The sequence below is a fragment of the Tuber melanosporum genome, assembly GCF_000151645.1.
Source record: "Tuber melanosporum whole genome shotgun sequence assembly, scaffold_5, strain Mel28".
Taxonomy (NCBI): Eukaryota; Fungi; Ascomycota; class Pezizomycetes; order Pezizales; family Tuberaceae; genus Tuber; species Tuber melanosporum.
The window spans coordinates 575,465-588,265 of NW_003299095.1; positions in this window are offsets into that span (position 1 = coordinate 575,465).

A 12,801-nucleotide genomic window follows, 5' to 3' on the forward strand; every position below is an offset into this window, starting at 1 on the left:
TGCGGATTGCTGTCCGGTCGTTAATTGCTGCAGTGCTTCTGGCACCCGAATTGCGCTTGCGATATTTTCTCTTTGACTTTCTGTACTACAAGTAGTAGTATTAGGGAGTGGACAATAATTGTACAACACCCTTGCAGGGCATAGCGTAAGAACTGGAACAATCGAACCTCACGTTAAGGGTTCTAGAATTCCCCTCTTCGGATAGAGGGACCTTAACTGGGCCTTGCTGGGGGAGGCAGCCCCCAACGCCCTAGCGTGAGATTCAATTATTCTGGTTCTTGCGGTATCTATACAAAAGCTCAGTGATCAAATATCACGCGGCTATCAGTCTGCCGCTGGCTTTGCCCTCTTTGGTGACGCACTATTTTTGTCTACCCTGGTACGACCGTTGAAAAGTTTTAGAATAGTATGATAGCATGCGTGCTGGTATGGTAGTTGGGTATGATACCTGTAATTTACGGACCGTTTGATTCGCCGTTGGCTGAGCAGTTTTATGTCATCTCAAAGGGCACTTTGATATGGTGGTACGAGTGTTTGGCTCGTCATTCTTGAAAACGCCTCTAAAAAGGCTCATGTTGTTAGTAAGCGCTTTTTGAGATGAACTGCTTAATCTGCTTATACGGCGGGCCGAACGGCCCACTACGCCCGGGTATCATACAGGGCGAGACTTTCACAGATGCGCCGCCACACTAACATATGATGAGTAAAAAGAGGGAGCACAAGCGCAAGCACAAAACCCTGTACTCGGGTAGGATGCAGTTACCTCATCCTTTATCGTCCATTCTCACTCGCCAATAGAAAACGGCAAAAAGACGACAAAGAAAGGGTTTACCCCCCTCCCGCCCCCGCGCAAAACCACGGGCCCTGGCATCGCTCCACTGCCATACAATACTGTACCTATAGATCTCGACACCCTATCATATATCAAGTACCGGCGCAACAAACTCGACGAGTCTACCCGAGCTTAGCCCAATCTTACGCGTGGGAGTTGCGTGGGCGATCATGTACGAGTACTCGAGTACTAGTACATGATACCTGGAGCTGATGTGTAGGGTAGGTCGGGTGGTGAACGGTATGATACCGAGTGTCGGAACTGCCGTCATTGGGGGCTGGAGGCGAGTGGAAAGTGGAAGCACGGCAAGTGGCGGTGGTGGTGGTGGTGGTGGATGATGCTTGTACGAGTAGGTGTGGGGATAGAAACGCAACCTCGGTCCCTGGCTTTTTAGGTTAGGGTGGATGAATCCATGCGGAGAAGCCCTGCGGAGGAGGGGGGGGAGGGTAATGTGGGCAGGTGGGGGACCCTTTTTGTACCGCGGTACACTTTTGTCTACGGTGTGGTACATGTGTTGGGCGACTTACTGAGATTTTGCTACCGTATGTAGCACTGTATTAGACTCGCGATATGGGGGGGGGAGTAGGGATGCCTGTGATTGTGATAGTACGATAGGTTAGGCAGAGTACTGTACTCGAGCATAGTAGTCTACCGGTACGTACGCTGTGGCACTGGAGTTCCGGATGATAGGGTAGGGTAGGGATTGATTGATTATTTGATTGCCGCGATAACCCATCGGTGATATACTGTATCATACCTACGACTTGGTATCATTTCCACACCTTTACCATTCGAGATGGATGTCATAATCAAACTACCGAGCGAAAGGGACACGCTGTCTCAGCCGCTTTAGAGTCCCCGGTATAACCAAAGCTTATTCTACTCTCCTTTGTTCCACTGCTCCCACTCTCCTCAGGAAACGAAGAGTTGGTGAGCAATCTAACGCTCAAGTTCCGCCCGAGGTTACAAGTACTGTACTCGTACAAGCAAGGATTGCCAAAGTCCCCGTAAATAAACCACGTTCACCACCCCTCCTCAGCACCGGTATATACCGTGCTTAGTACATTGGCATCACTGGAATTCCATCCCATGACCGCCCCAAACAAAAGAACACTTTGGTATGCACCGCACGTCCTGTACAAGTGCTTAGGAAGACCCTCGCCAAGCCACAAACTTCTTACCCGGGCCCCAGACATTATGCACGCATGCATACTCACCTATTTACCTACCTACCCACACATCCACCCTGCGATAACATACTCGAGTACAGTACATACACGGGATCCGGTCCTGGGCGAAATATGACGGATCTACAAAACGCTTTCTCCTTGTAGGATTTTGAGAACGATTCTTTGTCCTGATTGCAATGCATGGCATAACATGGAAGGTATGGATGGATGGCATGAGTAGGTGGGAGGTGCATGCAGCCCGCGAATCATCTGATTATTGTTCATTGTGTACTCGAGTACAGTGCCAGGGTTCTATATCCGTTTTCCTTTCCCCCTGGCCCTTCCAAGATGGGGTGGATGGGTGGGATGTTGAACGGTCATCTGCGGTTCCTTCTTGGTTTCCCGGTTGGCAATTGTTAGGCTTTGGCACTGTCCTGGGGTTTGGATGGCTTGCCTTGCTTGCGCTATCGTGCTAGCACAGTTGTGACCAGGTAATAACCGGGCGAGAGGAGAATTATCTACGTGTGATCTGCGCTTCCACCGCAGAATTAAGTACCACCCCGTCAAGTCACTGGCTTGCCGCGGGTGTACTGCATAACGACTTGCAGCACATTGAATTCCTTTCCTTCATTTCCCGCTCTCGTTACGGAATGACTATATGCCGGCAATTGGGGGGTTGGGGAGTTATTTTCAATTTTTTGACAGTTTAGAAGGGGATCGCGATGCAAGGCTTTATCCCTTAGACGGCAGTGATGATTATGATTATGATTCTTTGTGCAGTTGGTTGCTTGATCGGATAGGCGGAAGGAGGGCTTCGACTTGCTGGTTAGGTTTGGTTATCATAGATGATTTATGTGTGTAACTTGACTTTGTGTTTTCTTCCTGTCCCGGGGTTGAACGGAGGCAATCGATGATTGTTCGATTGATTCCGCTTGGTTTTGAATTCAACTGCTTGGTGGTGGTGGTGGTGGTGGTGGTGATGGTGGTGATGATGTGTGGAAGTGCTGTAGGTTTCTACTATTCCGATTGTTTGGGTGGGGCACCATACAGTACTCAAGTATGTAGGTGGGCATCATACTTGAGTATAGTACCCGTAGGTGGGTAGGGTTACCGGGGCTGTATATGACTTGACAGTGAGCTATTATAGGGGATTCTGCTATTATGATACCATGCTTATAATTAAGGCACGGTTCCGGAATGGGGAACCTTAAGTGAACGGAGGCAGAACACTAAAAGGGAGCAAAGGCTGGAATTTAGAAAGAACAGTAGTCCTTTCTATCGGCACATCTTATCCATCTATCCATATAAATGACAAAGGCTAGTTGGCTACTAAGTAAGTATGATAATTATGATACCGGGATAATAGTTCACCTGTGATATGATACCCTTGAGAGCAAAGCGATTTTTCCACCTTTTTAATACCGCCAATACCGCACTCGAGCACTCATAGAATATCCACGATACCAACTCATTCCTGCTAACCTGATCGATTAAACTATCCAGAATTTCGATATCGGGATGATGAGTATTACAGAGCAGTCAGTGCCTCTCCACCGGTCGGTACATTGATTAATACTAACGGAAACCCCGCGCTATTACCTGAATCATATACCCCCTCGCAAGAAACCAATCAACCAGCCAACCAACCCTTGCAGCCAATTTTTGCTCCTCAACACTACATTTTTCCCTCCCCTTCAAAATCTCGGTAGTTGACATTCCTTCCCTTCTACTCGAGTACTACTCGAGTACTGTACAAGTCCCCGGCATTTAGAACCGAACATAGGAGGAGGAAGGGGGGGGGGTGTGACGAGTACAAAGGCCTAACTACCGTATCCGGGGAACCGTTGGAGAACTTGGCTTTTGCGGCATATGGATGTTTTCCTCCGAAGGGGTTAGACCCCACCCCCCCACCATACTTGACGGACGGAAAACAACTTTGTGCTATATCGTGCCCGCTAGGGCAGAATGCAATTTTTTCGTCGTCGCTATGTTCGGGTATAATCTGATACAAGAGCCAGGGCCGTAAAGCGCTACGAGCTTTTCAGTCAGAGCGACTGGACGAGAATGGAAGAGCCCCTGGGTTAGTTAGCCTACTACCCTTGTATGGTATGGGTATGATATGATATGACGGACCGTCCGGAATGTTGCTGCTGGTCGATGGGTCGTTCTGGAGTTGGAGAACCGGCTACCTCTTGTCCAGTACGCTGATAATTTGCCGAATTTACCAAGGGTTGGAATTTTGGATTTGCTCCTGAGACCCGAGTTTTGGCTTACTTACTCGTGTTTAGTGGATAGAGAGATTGTCTCTCTCTTTTTTTTTTTTTTTTTTTTTTTTTTTTGATATCGGTGGCTGGTTCATTCGAGATGGCGTTATTATCGTTATCGTTATTGGTTTGTAACATTATTGCTTTTGTGGTTTCTGCCTGGCTGTTGCTGTCTCTGACTAACCTACTACTTACTGCTCCCTCTGCTACAGTACGAGTATTGTGTGCGCGAATGGGATATCAACAGAGTTCTCACCTTCGGTTGAGATAATGGCCTTTTTTTCACATAATTATATGATGCAAGAAAAAACAAACAGAAAACAAAAACAACCGAGAAATTGTGGAGGTGTTGAAGAAATCATCATCATTCATGCTCACCTCTCCTCCCACACAGCGCTGTACAGTACTGTACTGCACGAACTGTATTCCCCACTCTTTCACGATATCGATATCGCAAAGAGTGACGGCGCGGTAACGGGCATTCCAGCCAGGTCAAACCAACCAACCGTCGATATAGTCTACCCGTCCGTCAACAATTCCACCAGTTCAACCGCCATCTTGACAGCACCGTTATCGGTAAGGCAAAGGGGAGAAGAAGAAAAAGCAAAATTCTCACCTACCGTATCCCCTCGCTTTGAACGATGAATCAAGTTCACGGCGGTGAGGTTTTTTTTTTTTAAAAAAGTTTCTTCTGCCAGTACAATTTAAGCTTAGCTAGCTAGCTGCCGTAGCTGTGTTTATGCTACAGTAGACCGGGCAATGGGGCTGTTCTGTTCTGGGTCTACCACGTCGTATAGGTACTGTACGATGCTCTATACTGAAGTGGAGAACTTTGGTACTTTCAAGGTCTTGGCATTTGTTCCACGCAGGTGGGTTGAAGTTGTCCAAGAGCTCGAGTGCCGTATGGGGTTGCAATAGTTGGTTGGCTGGTAACTTGCTTGGCTGTGTGGGTGCTAGCGAGTGGGAGAGGAATCATCGGTTGGCTAAGTTTGAAGGATTGAATATGCAGTATCATGTTGGGAGAGGGAGGAGAGGGGGCAATTGGGCGAAATGAGTTTGTTTTTTTCTTTTTCTTCTTTCTTTCTTTGATTTTTTCGTGTTTTGGGTGACATGAGGGATAAATCGAGGGAAATTTTCAGGTGGTTTAGGTGAGCGGTGCTGTAGGACGAAAGGAACAGAGAAGGTGGGGCAGGGTTAGGCTATGGCATGATAGGGAATCTGCTGCGCTGACTCTAGGCCAGTATCACGAGGAGTGCCAATTGGCTTGGATGATTGAGGGGGAGGAAAAGGGTACTGTACAGGTATGTGGACAATTGAGTACAGCACTCGTACTTGTACAGTGTACTACTCTGTGACATTCTACTTTACAGCACTTGTGGGTATATCGTCAGGTTAGGTTAGGCAAATACAGTACCGGTAGGTAGGTGAGCACCATACATAGCTAGGCATCTGAGATCTCGTACTGCACACAGTGCATAGTGCTGCACCATGGGGGGAGCACGCCTAGCTTATGGTCCCTAGATATTAACTTGGAGCTCGCAACCACAACCGCATGCGCAACCACAGCGGAAGGCATTCCAAGACATGCCAACAACATCCCTTTACTCGAGTACTGGATCGGGTGGTGGGTACATTTTTTTTTTTTTTTTTTTTTAGAAAAAAAAAATACACCCTTGATACTATACCTTTCGAGCCTCGATTCGGGCCGAAACCCTAAGACTCGTTCAACTTGCACATGTCTGCTTTTGCACGGCTCAGTCTGAACCTCAATTTCTTCTTCTCCTGTGTGGCACAGAACAGTAAGTTTGGCTAAGTATATACTCCCGTGTTTGTCACTATATTGAGCGGAAGAACATTGGCTCTGCGGGGTGTGAACAGCAGGAGGAAGGGGCATCACTGCACAAAGGTGGCCAAGGTGAGAGAAGCATGGTTGCCGAGATATTGAGCAGGGCACCGTAAGCTTTCGTACGCCCCACGGGCCCGCCTGGCCAGGCCGTACGATATTAGCAGCCCTTCATCCTTCCTACGGGGACATGCGGGAATCAGCTCATCGACACTACCGGTATTGTACCATACTTTTTGGCAGGTACCAAGCCCCCCCCAATGGGCCCAACCCAAGGGCAGGGGGGTTTTTTTTTTTGGGGGGTATGATAATTTTATGGGGCTGCCAAGCAAGAGGGGTGTTTTTTTTTTTTTTTTTTTTTGGGGGGGGGGGGGTAGGGGAAAAGGCTAATCTATACACGATTGAAGAATCGAAGAGGGGAGAAAGAACCCATTTATCCGGGGAACCTGAAACGTGCTTATTTCGTACCGTGCGGGCACCCTAGTGTACGAGTACAGAACAGTAAGTCCCTCTTTGGCCTCCCCGCTTACCCCCTCTATCGTATTATCATGCTGCACTCGATATACAGTAGCAAAGTCTCTAAGAAAAAAAATCGCATTACGGTATGATACCATAAACACCTCCCATTGCATAACCTCCCACCTCCCTCTCAACTCCTCGTATACCAGTACCACTACCCGCAGCCAATTTAGAGTTTTTTTTTTTTTTTGATTCATTTTCTTCTTTCTGGAGACTCCCTTCCCCACCCCCACCCCCTTATGGCCCGCCTCGCACCCTCATGCTTCTCATCTCATCTCACCGCTTGCACACTGTGCGGAGGGATTGCTCTATCGGTATGTGAGTTTGTGAGTTTGTGAGAGGGTTTAAACGGTGTTGGGTTGAGTCGGAGTGTACGAGTACTGTACCGTGTGGTGCGGTGCGGTACCGAGTTGGGGAGTCGGCATGTGCTTGGTTGGTGTCACGCGTGACGGATGGATTGGGTGTTGTTCCGTATAATCCTAGGGGGGGTTTTGCCTTCATTTTTTGTCTGTAATTGTGAGGGTGATGATGATGGTGGTGGTGGGGTGGAGCTTGGGAGCCATTATCCAGGGGTTTACTTGGAAGGGTATTTTCCCCCTTTATTCTTGGATTTTAAGTTTACACTGAGAAAGTTGTCACAGTATGGTTTTCGCGGCTGGTGTCGCTGCTGTACTGGCGGTGCTGAGCGCACCGGGTGCCGGAAGGCAGGAGGCCTGACGAATTGAGCTTTTTGGGTGGAATCGTGTCTCGCGATATGCCCGCGTTATGATATTCCTACGAGTATCATACCAGTATGGTTTTGACACTAAACGCTTGGGTGCAGGGCTAGACCAACCTCCAAGCCTGCCTACCTGCCTGCCTGCCTGCCTGCCTGCCTGCCTCTCGCACATACTCTACGCCACCTTACCCAACAAAAACCCTCCTGTTCGAGACCATTTCCTTGGATCCATAACTTGGCGATATCGCAATACAAAAGACTCCAAAAGCGCACCCATCCACTCCAAATCCTTTTCTTCCCACTTTCACGTGCGCTGCGGCACACGCGTCTGCAAGGCAGGGGCCGAGGCGTGAGCTGTTTCACGTGAATTAGCAGAGTGAGAATTTGTGAAGGTGTGTTTTCAAGCCAGGATGCCGGGCGGCTTGGCTAGTTTATGCTGGGGCATGAGTTACTCTGGTGAGCGGGGGGCCAGTCGGTCTTGGGGGTGCTCGTATCAGGCTTGTGCAGTGCGCCACACGGGGCTTCTCTCTTTTTTTTTTTGCCGCCGGTATCGGGTATCGAGTTACTCCGCCTAAGGCGGCAGGACACCAAAGTATGACCCGGGGTTCGTGATGTATTGGGGGGCTGTGAACAAGAATGGTATGGTATAGTGTGGTGAGGATTTTGGAGATTGCGGTTGAGTCGTATGCTCGCTGGTTCGCCCTCTTGGGGCGGGTGGATGAGTGGATGGGTGGGGAGCTATGGCGTGATTTTCGAACCGACTGACAGGCATGGCTGGATGAGGCGGGGTGGGGGTGTGGGGTTGTATATCGCGCCGTTGAGTCCTTGTACCGGTATATATAGTACCGGGATTGCGGGATTAAGGTATTGTCCTGTACAGTACTATCCCGCCTTGAGAAGCGTGATGTCGGTATATTATGTATCCATTCTTGGGATTGTGTGGTTGTTTGTCTGGACTAACTGACATTCATACCCGCCTTACTCGAGTATCGTACATTGGCCACTTGACACACTTACTCCACCCGAACCGGGATGTTGCTTGCATACAGTCTGTCTGGTTCATGGTTCCATAGTATTCTACTGCAGAGTACTTGTATCATACTCTGCAATAACATACCCCAGCTATGGGCAAGCGGATATCTAACGGCTTGTGAAGGCGGCTACAAGGGCGGTACAGCCTAGTACGTGCTCGCAGTTTATGTCAAGCCTTACCATGCCGCTATATCACGTCAAGGATCATCCAGGCATGTTTTCCTGCTCGCGCGGAGGGAGTGAACTGAGTTTGTGAAACGCTTGGCGTATATATATACATGTTCCATCCTGGTCCTGAAGTAGCTTACTTGGTCAAGGGGATATCCCATTGACCGAGTAAGTCACTCTCTCATCAACGTTTTTAGAGAATTGGCCCGCCCTCAACCCCGAAGATTGTCTCAGGATAGGAAGGGGGGGCGTTATCAGTGGAACTATGTATGGAGGTTCATGGGAGGGAGCAGCAAATTGACTTATGGGGAACAAGCAGTTAAAAAGCGCGCTTGACAAGTCGAATTTCTTTTTCTTTTTCTTCTTTCCTTTTTTTAACAACTTGGTCACCGGGGTAGTTTAAAGTTTTGCTCGATCGCTGGGATATCCTAGCTACAACGTGGGATGTTTTGTCAAGGGGATATCTCGCTGACGAGGATGGGCGTGTGTATATATTTTGGTTTTTGTGTCCGACCCAGCAATTCTGTATATACAAATTGCATCCCTAAATAATGGAAGGATTTGTCAAACGGTAATATGTATATATTTTCCGACTCCTTTTGGGCTGATGCCTGGAGATTGTTTGGTAGGAAGGGGGGATTGTGCGGTCTGCCATTTTTATTTTTTATTTTTTTAAATTGGGTGGCAAGCAAAACCCAGGCGAAACGGCTGAGAATTCGTCTTGCGGGGCGGGTTTTCTTGAGTATTGGTCTACCCGTAGAGTCGTGGAAGGGAAGGTCGAGAAATAGGAGAAACGAATATGTGCGCGATGTAGAGTGTTGCGTATATGTTGACCTGGGGCAAGTCTTGATATCAATTTTCCGAGGTTTTCATGTATCATCATATCCTCTCTAGAGCCAGCCCGGCAGCGGCAGCCTGCCATAGCTGGACTAGCGAGTACCATACCTTTTTACCTGGAGCGAAACGTAATATCATAACACTGGTTATCACCACCACCATCTTCCCCCTAGACCATTCTTGCCCCATCCGACCCTCTCCCACTCGCGGGGTGGCCTTTTTTTCTTTTCTCTTGGAGCGATAGATGAAGCCACGCCCTTGCCCCTCCCATTAATCGCCAACCTCTCCCTCCCCACGAGAAGACTGGAGTATCATACAAGGTTCTCTACAACGTGCGCATCCTATTCCCTCCCTTGTCCCTGCTCAATCAATCAATGGAAATTCCACCCGCACTGCTAGTACTGTACAGTGTAGCGTAGCGCGGGGGCGCGGGGGGGGGGAATCTCCCTTGTAGGCAGCTAGCTAAAAGAACACCTTTCTCCCAGGTTTACTATCCCAGTAGCGTTTTTGTTGGCCGAGTGATCATTTGTGATATCGTGGGGTGAGAGTTTTTGTTTTTTGTTTGTTTTCTTGAGGCGAGCGAGGGGGGAAAGGGGGCGGTGAATTAGATTGAGCAATTGATATGTACGTTCGGGGCACCTCTGGGATTAGGTTCCAAGAATTCTTAATCGATGAAGGGAATTTCCCGGGACGCTAGCACGTTATCTACGCTTCGTGGGAAAAGTGTTGGGAATTGTGACATGTATGGTACTGTGTCCGCATGATTGATGGATGGATGGATGGATTGATGTGCTTTGGGGGTTGGAAATCGGTTTGGCGTGGGTTCGGTCGATGAATGAATTGTGCGGTATCGTATCCAAGTGTGATGGTGGTGGGCTGGCAGGTCAGCAGGTCGGCGGGTGGAGGGTTTTTTTTTGTATATGATGCTGGGGGGGGGGGGGATGGTTAAGAGGGTGGATTGACTTATAGCTGTCTCCATCCCCTTTCGTCGAGTTCGTGCCATACCTAGACGTGGGGCGGCCATATGCTTAGGTCCCTTCCTGCCCGGCGGAGAAGGGGGCGCGGCCTGGCTCGGCTGACCGAGACGTTCCTACAATATGTGGCTGCTTTCGTGCAATACCACTTGTCATATCGATCCCGCCGCCTGCTATCATGGCTCAAGTGGGTTTCTGAACAGTATGCAGGCTTGTATTGTAACTCTCCCTCTCTACGTAAGGGGAGTATCGTTATTTGTATGTATGTGATTTGGTTGGGCTTGTGCGGGAAAGGTAGACGTTCAGGAGAAGCATATTACTATCTCGATAACCTTCTACAATGGAGAGGAAGGGGAGTATTATATTCCCGTACAATTTGAATCACTGCGGAAAAAAGCTAGAACCGCCGTTATTCCCTCGAGAGAGGTTTTTACAGGTGGTTGACGGGTTGTGAATTGGGTTCGGAGTCCTTGCGTGGTGGCGATCATACTCTTGATTCCCAACTTGAAAGTTCGCTCTCGATTGCTCCGAAGGGGATAATCAGATGTCGTGAAAATTGTATTATATACCTCTCTTTTGTCGCGCAGTGCGCTTGTCATACCAATATAGTCGTGCCTGGCGCCCTTCGGCCGGGCATCTGTAGTCTACCACAATTCTGTCGTGTTGTAGTGATCGGTTGTTTATAATCTCTTTGGTGCTTTGGTAATGCATTCGGTGTTTAATAATTGAATTTTGGGCCGGGAAGGAAATAAAAGTGATCACGGTTCACCTCCCGGCAAAAGCAAGTATTCGTTCCGAAGGTGAATATCATTCATTATGTGGAATACCTGGTGGATAATATGTCAAGGACCAATACGCAATTGGCAGGAGCTCTGGGGTTCAATTCCTCCCCCTGAGGAATGAATGAGCTGTTACTGGACGATCCGTCATGTTAGGGCGGGAGAAACGGCAGATCCTGCACTATGGGGACTGGGAGATTGGGGGGACTGTAGGGCAAACTGGGGCTGCTATGTGGTGGTATGGTATGATAGATTCCGAGTCTGGACCAGAAAATTAGAGGGGTGATTCACGATCGGCGGGGGGTATCATGTCGGGCAAGAATTTTTTTGCATTTTCATGATAGCGAAATGGGAGACTGGGGGTCCTGGATGCTGTACCGGCTCTCTAGTAGAAGGTGACTGGATCGGTCTGTGAGATTGGCTGTTTGCCATCAAACTACCTTTCAACATTGGTCTCATGGTAGGTTTGCTGTGTTTTCTCGGGGATGTTAGGTATGAACGGTTTACTACCGGTGAATATGTAAGCTCTTTCTGGTACTGCGATACCCGCAGCACTGCTCAATCTTCTCCTAGGACATGTCTGGGAATGTGTCTTTTGGGATGGCGCCATAGTGTTGGTGATGGAGGTGGAGTGGTGTCTGTGCGCTTGGGGGTAGACGATCGTGGGAATTCCTATCCCTGGTATTTTCGTTATAATATCATACGGATCCCGCGAGCACGATAACAGTTAGATAAATCCTTAGGCTATTGAACCACCAAGACCGTAGCATGTTAAACATAATATATTGCTGCAGTTGGCTCCATGAAGGCCATCGAAGGGGAAGTGATTAAGATGAGATTACATTCCAGTTATAACCCTTTCGAATTCCTTCACACGGCATTTACGCAATACGCAAAAGGGATACCGTACATGACAGTATTGTATTATTAGCAAGCATCAACTAGAACCCACTTTTTATCGGACTGTCAGGTCTGTCATCACAGGAGATCACTCGTGTCATTGTCTCTGGCGAGTCGCATCCTTGCGCTGAATCGGTAATGACCTGCGTTAATTCCTTGATCCGCAATCCGAAATAGGGGGGGAAAGGAGAAAAAAACAATAATCACCTCTCATCGCTAGTGTGGCTATTCTGACCTCCCAGGCGTGTTCCGGGAGGGTAGTTCTAGCAAGTAGTGAATGGAGGACAATATTTATGGATTCGTTTCTTGAGTGTGCTCCCACCCCCCCCCTCATTCACCGGAGTATAGATGATCTTTGAGTGCTATAGAATTGCTACTATTGCTGCTGTATATCGTTAGTCTTGTGGAGCTGGTTAGCGTGCGTGGTATCGAGGACTTACCCACCCACCCACCAGATATCTTGTCTCCCACGGGCCATGTCGGTCTCTGGGCAAATTCCCTGAGTGGCTTTGAGGTAGCTGGTAAGCTGGTAACTCAACATGGGTCAATCTCTTGATTAATCTATTCAGGTTTGTCAGTTGAGGTATTGTACCTGCACATGAACGCACACAAGTTCCCAATGAGTAGTGGCGCTGAATTAAGGAGCCTCCGGGAGCAAAGACTTCTTTCTATGCTCATCCTGGATACGGTTGAACTTTTCCATCCATCTCTTGGTGACGTTGAAAACTTTGTTCAACGATCAGTGGCATTTACCCCCCCCCCCCAG